The 9,760-nt window shown below is 51.8% G+C and overlaps 1 long non-coding RNA gene across 1 annotated transcript in view; it reads left to right on the top strand.

The window, feature by feature from the left end:
* Positions 1-6,252: 6,252 nt before the first annotated feature.
* The window catches only part of LOC115463775, a 55,335-nt gene continuing 51,827 nt past the window's right edge, over positions 6,253-9,760 (top strand). Inside the window, exon 1 of the long non-coding RNA XR_003941076.1 lies at positions 6,253-7,051. This is a non-coding gene — a long non-coding RNA (uncharacterized LOC115463775). The remainder of the gene's footprint in view (positions 7,052-9,760) is intronic.

Raw genomic sequence — 9,760 nt, 5'->3', positions numbered from 1 at the left:
ACATAGCTGCCATAAAGGTAGTCGTGCCGGACGGCCTGCCGGTCGGGGGGAGGTTGACAGTTTTTCACCAAAGGTGGCCTCTTATAACCGCCGACCAGTGGGTTCTCCAAATAGTGTGGTGCGGATACACCCTGAATTTGATCTCCACCCCACCAAATTGCCCACCGGGAGTTCAATCCTTCAGCTCCCACCACAGGCAGGTACTTGCAGAGGAACTCTCCGCTCTTCTCAGCGCCAATGCGGTCGAGCCCGTGCCACCCAGGCAGGAAGGGCAGGGATTCTATTCCAGGTACTTCCTTGTGGAAAGAAAACAGGGGAGGATGCGCCCCATCCTAGACCTGAGAGGCCTAAACAAATATCTGGTGCGAGAAAAGTTCAGGATGCTTTCCTTGGGCACCCTTCTCCCCATGATTCAGAAAGACGATTGGCTATGTTCCCTGGATTTAAAGAATGCTTATACTCACATCCCGCTACTGCCAGCTCAGACAGTATCTGCGATTCCGTCTGGGGACACTTCACTTCCAGTATTGTGTGTTGCCCTTTGGGCTCGCCTCTGCACCACGGGTATTCACGAAGTGTCTCGTGGTGGATGCGGCGTACCTTCGCAAGCTGGGGGTGCACGTGTTCCCGTATCTCGACGATTGGCTGGTGAAGAGCACTTCAGAGGCGGGAGCTCTTCGGTCCATGCAGTGCACTATTCACCTCCTGGAGTTGCTGGGGTTTGTAATAAATTACCCGAAGTCCGATCTCCAGCCAGTCCAATCTCTCGAATTCATAGGAGCTCTGCTGAATTCACAGACGGCTCATGCCTACCTTCCCGAGGCAAGGGCTCAGAACCTTCTGTCCCTCACCTCCCAGGCCAGAACGTCCCAGCAGATCACAGCTCGGCAGATGTTGAGACTCCTGGGCCATATGGCCTCTACAATCCATGTGACTCCCATGGCTCGTCCTCACATGAGACTTGTTCAATGGACCCTAGCTTCCCAGTGGTGCCAGGCCATGGGGAATCTAGAAGATGCTATCCGCCTGCCCATCAGTTGTCGCAATTCGCTGTGCTGGTGGACGATTCGGACCAATTTGACCTTGGGACGCCCGTTCCAAATTCCTCAGCCGCAAAAAGTGCTGACGACGGATGCATCTCTCCTGGGGTGGGGAGCTCATGTCGATGGGCTCCACACCCTCCAGGAAGCAGGTCTTCAGATCAATCTCCTGGAGCTCCAAGCGGTCTGAAACGTGCTGAAGGCCTTCAGAGATTGGCTGTCCTTCCAAATTATCCAAATTCGGACAATCAGGTTGCAATGTGTCAGGAAGCCGTCAGGATGTGGCGCTGGGCATGCCAGCACAGCATGCTTCTCCAAGCCACGTACCTGGCAGGCGTAAACAACAGTCTGGCCGACAGGCTGAGCAGACTCATGCAACCCCACGAGCGGTCGCTCCATTCCAGGGTGGTACACAAGCTCTTCCGAGAGTGGGGCACTCCCTCGGTGGACCTTTTCGCCTCCCAGACCAATCACAAGCTGCCTCAGTTCTGTTCCAGACTTCAGGCAAACGGCAGACTAGCGTTGGATGCCTTTCTCCTCCATTGGGGGAAGGGCCTCCTGTATGCATATCCTCCCATACCTTTGGTGGGGAAGACCTTACTGAAGCTCAAGCAAGACCGCGGCACCATGATTCTGATCGCGCCCTTTTGGCCCCGTCAGATCTGGTTCCCTCTTCTTCTGGAGTTGTCCTCCGAAGAACCGTGGAGATTGGAGTGTTTTCCAACCCTCATCTCGCAGAATGATACAGCACTTCTGCACCCCAACCTTCAGTCTCTGGCTCTCACGGCCTGGATGTTGAGGGCGTAGATTTTGCTTCATTGGGCCTGTCTGAAGGGGTCTCCCGTGTCTTGCATGCCTCTAGGAAGGATTCCACTAAGAAGAGTTACTTTTTTAAGTGGAGGAGATTTGTCGTTTGGTGGGAGAGCAAGGCCCTAGAACCTCGTTCTTGTCCTGCGCAGACCTTGCTTGAATACCTTCTACACTTGTCAGAGTCGGGTCTCAAGACCAACTCAGTAAGGAATCACCTGTCACGTATACAAAGCAGGAACTGGGTTGTGAGCCCTTGGACCACTGCCGAGGAGCGGCAGTGGCAGGCAAAACCACCCCACACCGGAGACACGGCAAATCTCAGGCAAGCAGTTAGGTTTCACCTGCACTTGGCCACTTTTCACCCAGAGTTGAGCTCTGGGCTTCAGGTGGCCAGGAGGACTGGATAACAGCAAGGCAGCACAGGGACTGAGGGTCAGAGGGGAAAGGGAGGAACATGGGCAGCAAGGCAGGAGACTGGGCAAGGAAGGGAAAGCTAAAGGGCAGAACAGAAAGCTGCAGAACAGCCATTAAACAGGGAACAAACACTGACTAACAAGACACAGAACTAAGAGCTGCAAGCAGCCCCAAAGCCAGAACACAGACAAACAGAAACTAAACACAGAATTACAAACAAGAAACCAGGCAAGGAAAGCAAGCAAAACCTAAACTAAACACAGACTAACTAGAAACAGGCAAGAATCTCAGGCAAACAACTGGATTAGCAGAAGTGCAACAAGCACCAACATACCAGGGCCTTAGACGCAATGCAAAGGCCAAGCAGAAGTGTTTCAAGATGGCTAATAAGCCCAGAAGCAGGTGCGGCTCAGCTGCTGCAATCACCAGGCAGCTACGGGTGCTGTGCAGGCTCAAACAACACAAGCAAACCTGGCAGCCTGGAAGATCCGGACCAAGCAGAAATCTGGAACGGGTGATGGTCCATAGCAGCCACCCGTTCTGGCCACCAGAGGGTGAGGAAAGCACAGACGTAACATCACCTTAGTGCAATTAGTGCTTACCATCATCGTGTAGAGGGAAAAGCCATCTCTGGAGAGCCTTTAGTCGTTTGATTCATGAGAGGTTTGCTTTTGTCAAAGCCCCCTTTCAAGCCTCCTGCAGTGTCATGGGATCTCAACGTCATCCTCACCCAGCTGATGAAACCTCCTTTTGAGCCACTGAACTCCTGCCATCTGAAGTACTTGACCTGGAAGGTCATTTTCTTGGTGGCAGTTACTTCAGCTCGTAGAGTCAGTGAGCTTCAAGCCCTGGTAGCTCATGCTCCTTATACTAAATTTCATCATAACAGAGTAGTTCTCCGCACTCACCCTAAGTTCCTGCCAAGGGTGGTGTCGGAGTTCCATCTTAACCAGTCAATTGTCTTGCCAACATTCTTTCCCAGGCCGCATACCCGCCCTGCTGAACGTCAGTTGCACACATTGGACTGCAAGAGAGCATTGGCCTTCTACCTGGAGCGGACACAGCCCCACAGACAGTCCGCCCAATTGTTTGTTTCTTTCGACCCCAATAGGAAGGGGGTCGCTGTCGGGAAACGCACCATTTCCAATTGGCTAGCAGATTGCATTTCCTTCACTTACGCCCAGGCTGGGCTGACTCGAGGGTCATGTCACGACTCATAATGTTAGAGCCATGGCAGCGTCAGTGGCCCACTTGAAGTCAGCCACTATTGAAGGGATTTGCAAGGCTGCGACGTGGTCACCTTTCCACACATTCACATCACATTACTGCCTCCAGCAGGATACCCGACGCGACAGTCGGTTCGGGCAGTCGGTGCTGCAGAATCTGTTTGGGGTTTGAATCCAACTCCACCCTCCTGGGCCCGGTTTTATTCTGTTCAGGCTGCACTCCCAGTTAGTTGTTCCTCGTAGGCCAATTTCTGTTATGTCCTCGCCATTGCGAGACCCAATTGACCCTGTTTGTTGTTTAGCGATTGGGATATGTCAATTTTGGAAACAAGAAACCCATAGGTACAATTTGTGCAGCCAGCTGACGTCAGGGGAGGTTAGCAACACACACAACAAAACGGCCACCGAAATAAGGGTGATGGGGGCACACGCGCCACGGCGTAGGCTTATCTTGCTCACCCAGCGCCATGTGAAAATCAGAATGGCCATGAGGCAGCAACTAGCAGAAAAAGCTGCCTGTTGATATCAATAGTCCAGCGCCGGTACAACTGCATTGTAATCAGCACTGTGGCGGGCGAGCGCGGTACTCGCCACACAACTCGCTGCCAACGTCCCGACTCCTGCGCCAAACGGACTCTATTGTACCCACTCCGTCTCTCTCCCTGTCTTACAGGGATTCATACACTCTCTCACACATACTCGCGCTCTCTCTCTCACACACACTCAGGCTGGCAGGGGGGAGGGGAAGATAATAGGTTTCCACTCGGTCTCTCTCCCTGTCTCACAGGGATTCATACACTCTCTCTCTCACACACACACACACACACACTCTCTCTCTCATACACACACACACACACACACACTCTCTCTGTCTCTCTCTCTCTCACACACACACAATCTCTCCAAGCACCACACCACACCCTCCCACTTCGCCAGCACCGCCCCCCCATAAAACATTCTCACACAAATTATTATAAAGAAATCTTACATATGTAAACAACAATTATATTCAGAATACAACTGTGTAAACATTAATGGCAGGAAGTCATTACCTTGCTAGCGCCCGTTTCATTGCATTCAGAAACCGGCCTTTTTTTACTAGTTGAATAATGAGGTAGGGTCTTCCTTCATGCAGAAGTTCAGTGCAGAAGCAGTCTACCCCCCCCCCCCCCGTTTACTAAAGCTTAGCTTCAGTTATGTGCAGCAGGGCCCATTTTATTCCTATGGGCCCTGCTGCAGATAACTTGCACTAAGCTTTAGTAAACAACCCCATAAATGTGCCAACATTGTCCAATTCAGCACACTATTAGCTGCCAAAGTTCAATGGAAAATAAATCTATTGGCTCAGACTGCTTGCTGTGTGACTTCCATCACTATTTTATTATTGACTAGTAAAAAAGGCTTGTTTCTGAATGCAATGAAACGGGTGCTAGCAAGGTAATGACTTCCTACCATTAATGTTTCCACAGTTGTATTCTGAATATAATTGTTGTTTACATGTGTAAGATTTCTTTATAACAATTTCTATGTGTGTGTGTGAGAATGTTATATGTGGGGGGGCGGTGCTGGCGAGGTGGGAGGGTGTGGCGTGGTGCTTGGAGAGAGACTGTGTGTGTGTGTGAATGTTTGAGGGTGGGTTGTGGTGCGATGCTCACTTATCCTTCAGACCGTGTTGTTGCTGTCTGTCATTACTGTAGCGTTGCGGTGTGTGTTTGTGATAAGACTTTGTGTGTGTGTGTGTGTGTGAGAATGTTGTATGGGGGGGGTGGGGGGTGCTGGCAAGGTGGGAGGGTGTGGCGTGGTGCTTGCAGAGATTGTGTGTGTGTGAATGTTTGAGGGGGGTGCATTGCTGGGGAACTGTGAGGGAGTGGCGGGGGGCTCGAAGGGGGGTCAGCGTTGCTGGGGGGTGGGGTGAGAGAGTGTGGAGCGTGTTGAAAGCGCGGGTGTGTGGCGGTTTAGACGTGTTGGCGGCCATAGGAGCTGACTTTTCAAAATGTTTGGGGGTGCTGTTTGTTTTTTTGTTTGGTTTTTTTTACAGGTGGTGCATTCCCCCTCTCCTCTGAGTTCCAGGCCACCCTCCCCTCCCTCCCCGAGTTCCAGGCCCCGCCTCCGAGTTCCAGGCCCTCCCTCCCAGTTCCAGGCCCCGCCGCCCTCCCTGTTCCAGACCATCACGCCTTCCCTCCCTCTGACTCGATTCAGTTCCTGCCCGACCTCTTCTCCCACTCCCACAACAGTCCTTTGCCTGCCCCTTGCCTTCCTGCGTACCGCACACCCATAAATTAAAAGTCATCTTACCGGGGTCCCAGTGGCAGCAGTGAAAGGCTGTCTTTCCTTCTCTTCGCTCTGCCTCTGGTCCTGCCCTCATTTCCTCTTTTGGAAACATCTGCTATCTGGAATTTTGGAAGATGGAAATGAGAAAATGAAAAATTTTGGATGGAATCTGTAGAAGTTGTTGTCTACCTTTGCAATGTGTGTTTGGATGCCTGTTCTGGTGTGTTGCATGTGATAATATCTGAATAACTGTCTACACTTAGTAGTGTGCTGCAGCTGGCTCGCACGAGCAGGTTGTTAAATTTTGAAAAGCCAGCTGCACGACCACCGAGGGGGGGGGGGGGGACAAGGGGGATAAAATTCCCCGGGCCTGGTGCCGCCGCTGCAGTCCGGCCCACCCTCTGTCGCTCCCTGATACTGACCTTAAGCATTCGAAAGCGCAGCAAGCAGCGGCAGACCACTCCTTCCTTCCGTGTCCCGCCCTCGCCTGACATAACTTCCGCTGCGCTTTCGAAGGAGACGATAAGGCGCTTAATGTCAGTGGAGTGCAGAGGGCCCGGGGGTAGAGAGAGGGCCCGGCGGCCTTGTCCCGGGCCTGGCCCAGCCTCTCGGCGGCCCTGGCCAGCTGTTGATGGAGCCAGGCAGCCAGCACACAAACATCTGTGAGGTTTTTTTATCTTCTCCTCGCTCCCTCCACCCCCGGCCCCCACCTGCCCGTGAGTTCAGCATACCGCAGCTCTCTCATCATATCCTCCCTCAGGTCCATTTTCACCTTACCGCCGTTTGTCAGCCTCCTGACTCAGGAAGACATGCGCAGCGCTGACAAACTATTCAGCAAGGTGGAAAACCCGACCTCCCCCAAAAGGATGCAGACCACCACCTCTGCACCGGCCATTTTTAACTTTTATGAGTTCTACTGGGCTCATTACGGTGAGCAGCTGGAACGGAACGTTTCACCAAGGTTGAAGCACAAACCACCGTTTGTCCAACATTGCTAGTAGTAACAGGCTGCCTGGCCAAACAAGCGCCTTTTCTCTGCCAGATCCCGCCCACGCGGAAGCAGGACGTTGCATCAGCGTGGAGAGCGGGTGGGCAGTAACACAGGGGTGGCCTGTCAGCGTATACGCACTAGAGCTGCTGGGAGAGGAAGGTTTTGAAGGATGGCTGGTGAGGGAATGAATCATCTAGGAAGCCGAGAGAGAGATATGGACTCGAGGGGGAACGGGAGAAGGTGCTGCGTTTGGTTGCGAGCGGGAGACGACATGAAATAAAAGAATTGAACCTAATCAGGTTAGTCTCTTTCTCCTTCCCGCTCAGCTCTCTTCTGTCTCACCCCCTTCCCCCTAACTTTAAAATTGATGTCTGTCAATCTCTGTCGCCAGTAGCAGCAGTGATACAGATCCTGCGTCCTGACTGGGAACCTTTTCTCAGACGGCCTCGACCAGCCCCTAAATAGGAAGTTGGGTCACAGAAAAAGCTCTGGGTCAGGCCACAGAGGGGCACCGGCGGTGTATCCTGCTGCTAGCGGCAAGAGATCAAAATAAACCGGGGGAGGATGCCCTGTAGGGCAGAGGAACAGAAGAGAGTTTTTGTGAGGGAGGCCTTGGAGCCATACCTTGTCCTACTTTTCCCTAGTGCCTTAGTAGCTGTGAGCATAGGCGCCCGGTATAAGAGGCTTGAGGAGCCGCAGCAGGAAAAGATTAGGTGTCCGGGGGGGGGGGGTGTTGGGCGGGCGAACGGCGCCGTGAGTGTCCCCTTCCCTCCATTTCTCTTGCTTACTATCTGCTTCGCGCCATCTTTAATTTACCTCAGTCCCAGCGTTGGCCGCGTCATTTCAAAGCCCGCCCCCGTCTATTCTTCCCTCCCTTCGCGACGTGAATTCGTTCCGCAGAGTCCCGCCCTCGAGGAAATGATGTCAGAAGGCGGGACTCTGCGGAACGAATTCACGTTGAGAAAAGAGGGAAGAATAGAGACGGGCAGCAGGGCGGGCTTTCAAATGACGCGGCCGACGCTGGGACGGAAGTAAATTAAAGATGGGTCGGGGCAGATAGTAAGCAAGGGGAGACCATAAATAAATAAATGCTGGTATTCTATACACTTTCGACTGTGGTGATAGAATTTCTCTTTCAGTGTGCTAGCAAATAGACGCTACTTTTCTTTCCCCTATTGTGCCCGAAATCAAGTGTAAGGTCTACCAGTAGTAGACATTTTTCTCTCAGTGGGTGGAAATTAATGTTTTATATTTATTGATACTCAAAACACTTTAGTGCTCAGTTAGTTCATATAAGCGAGAGAGAACAATTGCAAGTTTCCCTCAAGCAAGCGGCATGGTCCTGCGAAACGGTGGCCAGCAGAGGGGCACCGGTGTATCCTGCTGCTAGCGGCAAGAGATCAAAATAAACCTGGGGGGGGGGGAGGATGCCCTGTAGGGCAGAGGAACAGAAGAGAGTTTTTGTGAGGGAGGCCTTGGAGCCATACCTTGTCCTACTTTTCCCTAGTGCCTTAGTAGCTGTGAGCATAGGCGCCCGGTATAAGAGGCTTGAGGAGCCGCAGCAGGAAAAGATTAGGGGGGGGGGGGTGTTGGGCGGGCGAACGGCGCCGTGAGTGTCCCCTTCCCTCCATTTCTCTTGCTTACTATCTGCTTCGCGCCATCTTTAATTTACCTCAGTCCCAGCGTCGGCCGCGTCATTTCAAAGCCCGCCCCCGTCTATTCTTCCCTCCCTTCGCGACGTGAATTCGTTCCGCAGAGTCCCGCCCTCGAGGAAATGATGTCAGAAGGCGGGACTCTGCGGAACGAATTCACGTTGAGAAAGGAGGGAAGAATAGAGACGGGCAGCAGGGCGGGCTTTGAAATGACGCGGCCGACGCTGGGACAGAAGTAAATTAAAGATGGTGCGGGGCAGATAGTAAGCAAGGGGAGACCATAAATAAATAAATGCTGGTATTCTATACACTTTCGACTGCCTCCACTCCTCTCCGCCATGCCTTCACTCTCCATCACTTGCATTATCGCCTGAACTATAAACCCACAGCAAGCTGGAGGGTGCAGCTGACATTTATAACCCTCTCCCAGTCTATCTCACAATACCCCCCTTTATCACAATCCTTGCATCAGCTCTGACCTTGGCCCTTGCCTTTTCCTTTATAGCAGAGGTGGGCAACCTTGGTCCTCGAGGGGTTGAACTCAGGATTTCCCTAATGAATATGTGTGAGATCTTTTTGCATACACCAGGTCCAAGGTTGCCTGTCCCTACCCTATAAGGAAACACTTTAAGTAGCCCAGAATTAATCCCCTGCAGTTATTCACTGATTTCAACTCTAGTTGAACTCTCTACAGAGGCAGCACAAAGCTAAATGATTCAGGAGAGCTTATGTCAATTGAAGCTTGCAAATTAAGAAATTGATAAAATTGGACTGAGATTAAGGTGCTAAACACATTGCTAATAAGAGTCCTGAGAAATGAGTGTAGCTGTGCATAGCTTCATCATTAAGTACTTTATTTATATTTTTAATACCCGGGCCTGGCTTGGGGTGTTGCTGTGGTATGAGCATGTTATTTTCCAGTGCTCGTGCATCATGTGGCTCACAGCTGCTATGGCTGACTTGGAGGAGAGCGGTTGTGGCTTGGGGAGCAGGATGGTGGGAGGCAGGTGGACGCAGGGTTTTCTGGGATGGCAGCAGATGTGGGGGTAGGATGAATTATGGTGCTTCTTTTGGAGGAGGTTATCTGGCAGGTGATGTGAGCAGGGGGTGGAGGGAGGACCAAGGGGAAGAGTTCTGGTGTTGGACAATAGAATGTTCTCCAAGAAATAACTGAAGAAATCTGACCTGTTGTGATAACTTGATACAAGGATATCTGCATCCTGAAACTGTGCTGATGTGTGTATTTTGGTGCCTTGTAATGCTGCTTACCTATCCTTAAATTCTGGAACAGTTCCCCATTTTAGGGTACATGAGGAAGCTCTTGGTCCTTGTTCGAGACTGTGTTATTGATTCATG

This window comes from Microcaecilia unicolor, chromosome 2 (genome assembly GCF_901765095.1).
Source record: "Microcaecilia unicolor chromosome 2, aMicUni1.1, whole genome shotgun sequence".
In the NCBI taxonomy this organism is placed as follows: Eukaryota; Metazoa; Chordata; class Amphibia; order Gymnophiona; family Siphonopidae; genus Microcaecilia; species Microcaecilia unicolor.
Note: the sequence above shows the minus strand (reverse complement) of the source record. Positions and strands in the feature narration are given on the sequence as shown.